A 4,698-nucleotide genomic window follows, 5' to 3' on the forward strand; every position below is an offset into this window, starting at 1 on the left:
CAACTTGGAACTCTGTATCACCCTCTTCGTCCATTTCTTGCTCCCAAATGATCGGCACAGAGTTTTTTTTCCTTTGCGAATCGGGACGTGAATCAGAGGAGCTGAGATGGAGTGGGCGGAAAGCTAGACATTCATGGACCATTATCGGTGTGAAAGGAGGAGGAGGAGGAGGAGAAGGAGGAGGAGGCGGAGGAGGCGGAGGAGGAGGAGGAGGAGGAGGAGGAGGAGGAGGCGGAGGAGGAGGAGGAGGCGGAGGAGGAGGAGGAGGCGGAGGAGGAGGAGGAGGAGGACACCAAGAACTACCAGACGCATCGGGAACTAGGGCTGTGTTTTGGTGAGTTTGGAGGGCTCCCTACCAGAATTGGCCTTTGGTTATTTCTTCCTTGCATTAAAAAAAAATCATAATCTGCATATGAAGGTGCTGGAGAGGGGATCCTTCGTGCAGTGGTACTGACATGGGTAGGCGGGTCTGCTGTCTGGTTATGAAAAGCGTCTCAGCTCCCTCCCTATCCCCTGAAAGGTGGATGGTGGAATGCACGAGAGGGGAACTTAAGCCTGCAGTCTACTGGGTTCACGGTCAGATGAACCTGGGAAAACAACAACAGCAACTAGAAAACACCCAGAGAGCGCATACCTTCGCCAGTGCCACTGCAATTACAAAGGATTCGGATCTGGATCGGTGGAAACACTGTGTGGAATACATAGGATCCGGATCCACCCCCATATTCAATCAATTGTTCCATGACAAATGACCCACTCTTCCACAAAATTTTATTGAAATTCATTGAGAACTTTTGGAGAAATCATACACAGGATCCAGATTCTCCCCAAAATTTAAATAATTCTTTTTTGGTCCATGGCTCAGCCTTCCACCAACTTTCATTGAAATTCACTGAAAACTTTTGGAGATATCGTCTGGACAAAGTGAAAGACAAACATAGGTGAAAGCATAACCTCCCAACAACTACTACTATTATTACTACTGCTCCTACTACTACTGCTACTACCATCACCACCACTACTACCATCACTAATTCACTGAACACTCGATCTGAGGAGGTGGTGGCGGAGTGGACAGGGCAGCGGACCACGAGATCACTGCCTGGCTGGGACGTTGAAAATTTTGCTGATAAGAATATAATGACAACAGCGTTTTATGATCGACCGCAGAATCCATAGAAAAAAACTAATACCATAAAGAAAGTTTTGAATGAGATGGCCCCAGCACGAACTGAATATGGACGGTGGGTATTAGCCCTAAAGAGGTGACATGTAAAGACGTGGTCACTTAGGAAGACTGCTTGAACAAAGGGAAAGATTGGTTTAGTCTGTGCCTCTCTCTCTCTCTCTCTCTCTCTCTCTCTCTCTCTCTCTCTCACACACACACACACACACACACACACACACACACACGTCCACCTAACGTTGTGTTTTTATGTTTTCCCTCACTCTATATAATGATAAGAAAAAGAACTAGAATGATGGAGAGACTGGATAGGAAAAAGAGTGAGACAGGAGAGGTGAGAGTAGAGGTACAGAAAGAGAGGAGAAAAGTGTAGTGGTAAGCAGGGACAGAAGAAAGAGGAAGAAAAGAAAGGAATGAGGGAACAGGAGAAGGAAGGAGGAGGTAGGAGAAAAAGGGAAGGAGTAGGAGAAGGAGAGAAAGGAAGGACAGAGTAGGACAAAGAATGAGGAACCATGTGAAGGAAGAGGAGAAGAAGGAATGGGAGAATAAGCACATGAAGGAAATAGATAGTAGAATTAGATAAAAGACAGAGAACGAAAGAGGGAATTTGGAAAAGATAATCAGATTGGGAGAAGGGAGCGAGGCAAGATGAACAAAGGAGAGGATAGAAGGAAAGTGAGAAGGAGATGAAGGAAAGAAAGGACGCAGAATGATAGAAGGAGCGGTGAGGTTGTCAAGGAGCTTACTGATCCCAGGAGAGGGAGGGAAGGAAGGAGTGAGGGAAGGAAGGAGTGAGGGAAGGAAGGAAGGAATAGAAGTACGACCAAGAAATAGGAGAAGTGAAGTGGAAATGGAAGCTATACACACACACACACACACACACACACACACAAAGCACTACCCCCCCAGACACACACTCAAACACAAAAGCCGACACACACACACACACACACACACACACACACACACACACACACACAAAGCACTACCCCCCCCCAGACACACTCAAACACAAACGCCGACACCCACACCCACACACACACACACACAAAGCACCCCCCACACATACACTCTCACCCCCACACCTCTCACTCCCCCCATCAATCATCTCCTAGTCTAGGTCAGTCAGTCGCATTCACAAACTTCCTTTAAAGACCACTGAATTAACACAGACACCCCAACATCCCACTCCACCCCAACTCCTCCCCTCACCCCACAAACCTCACCCCACCCCTCCACCCCCACAAGCATCAGTCAGCATCGTTTACAAAGTTTACCTGGGCAGACTTAAGCACTCACCAGGTTTAATTAATTGACACCTTTCCACTGGCCTACCTTCTTTCCCTGGCCCGCTGATCCATTGCATGACCCCCCTGACGCACTAACTTACACCCATAAACCCACTTTCTTTTACACCTCTCTCACTTTCTGTGTGTGTGTGTGTGTGTGTGTTAGTTTGTCTGTGTTTCTGTCTCTAACTTTCTATCTGTCTGTCTGTCTAATTAACCATCTATCTTCGTCTCTTCTCCACTCACTCACTATCATTCTCATCTTTCTTCTCTTTCCCATTCCCTTTTCTATTTCCTTCCCCGCCTCTCTCTCTCCCTCTCTTTCTCTCTCTCTCTCTCTCTCTCTCTCTCTCTCTGTTTCAGTCTCTGTCCGTGTCTATTTGTTTATCTATCTATCTATCTATCTACAGCTAAAGGGGATCATATGTCTCTCCCTCAATTCCTTCTCCCCCACCTCTCTCTCTCTCTCTCTCTCTCTCTCTCTCTCTCTCTCTCTCTCAGGCGCCACGTAACTTGCAAGACGAATGGCTACTCCAGCTGCTCTCCTGATAAGATTATTAAGTGAAAAAAAAGTTCGACTCACAAAGAACGTTGCCCTTACACAGAAACGTTTATGAAAATCTTTTTAGTGGTGAGACTTTATTATTATTATTATTATTATTATTATTATTATTATTACTACTACTACTACTACTACTATTACTACTACTACTATTATGACTACTACTACTACTACTACTATGACTACTACTGCTACTACTACTACTAAGTACTACTACTACTACTACTTACTACTACTACTACTACTACTATTATTATTATTATTATTATTGAAGTTTTGTGCTGGGTATTGTAATGAGAGAGAGAGAGAGAGAGAGAGAGAGAGAGAGAGAGAGAGAGACCTATACAGTCCGAGGCCTAAACAAAAACCCAGACAGACCTAGACAGAGAACGAGACAGAGACAGAGACCTAGACACAGACCTATTGAAGGACCACGACAGAGATAAGTGGGATTATGAAACTTAATGAAGGAAGGGTTAAAATCGCTGGAAATACGTCGAGAAAATTAAGAGACCGAGACAAAGACCGAAAGAGATCTTGACTCTAAGGAAAACAAGCTTCAGACCAACCAGAAGACACGGGTCTTAACTAGGCAAGAGCTCCCTACTCCCTTTAACTCCCTCCCTTTAACTCTGTCCCTTTAACTCCCTCTCTTTAACTCCTCTTCCCTGTAACTCCCTGTCCCTTAAACTCGCTCTCTAACTCCCCAGCTTCTTAACTCCCTATCCCCTTAACTCCCCAGCTTTTTATCCCCCTATCCCTTTAACTCCCAAGCTTTGTAACTCCCTATCCCTTTAACTCCCCAGCTTTTTAACTCCTAATCCCTTTAATTCCCCAGCTTTTTAACTCCCTATCTCTTTAACTCCCCAGATCCTTAAATCCCACTCCTCTACCTTTAACTCCCCGTCCCTTTATTAACTTCAGTAGTATGCATTATTTTCTTAAGTATAGTTGTATTTAACGCTCGCAATCTCATCAGTTCAGGCAGCTTCCTAGCATCTCTTCCTTGGTGATTTATTTTCTGATGAGGCTGGCTAACACCATTTTGTATGTTATTTATGCTGAGTATGGCGATATTTGGGTGATTTAAATGACACAGAAGAGGACATTAAAGAGCAAAAAAGCAATATAAAGTCGCTTAGGAAGAGGTGTTTGGGAGCTTGTATACAGACGCTTGGTTGTCTAGCGGGCCAGGGCATCTCAGTCAAAGTGTTGGCCTTGTGCTGGTTCAATCCCCAAGAGATTATTATTATTATTATTTTTCAATAATATAGTGGTCTGGATATTGCGCTTCTCAGTCTTGTGTGTTGCAGAAACGGCTCTGTCTGTTGGTGTGGGAGGAGCAGATATTTTCAAATATTTTGTCTGCTTTGTAAAATTAATAACCAAACATATAATTAGGGGACGTTCAGAAGGAAGACACTACAAGACTACATAACAAGTTGAATGGGAAGTAGAATGTGATGCAGGGAAGTAGAATGTGATGCAGGGAAGTAGAATGTGATGCAATGAAGTAGAATGTGATGCAGGGAAGTAAAATGTGATGCAGGGAAGTAGAATGTGATGCAGGGAAGTAGAATGTAATGCAGGGACATAGAATGTGATGCAGAGAAGTCAAAAATGTTGCAGGGAAGTAGAATGTGATGCAGAGAAGTAGAATG

Source organism: Coenobita brevimanus, chromosome 116, assembly GCF_032717465.1.
Source record: "Coenobita brevimanus isolate Jiangsu-jjx chromosome 116, ASM3271746v2, whole genome shotgun sequence".
Taxonomy (NCBI): Eukaryota; Metazoa; Arthropoda; class Malacostraca; order Decapoda; family Coenobitidae; genus Coenobita; species Coenobita brevimanus.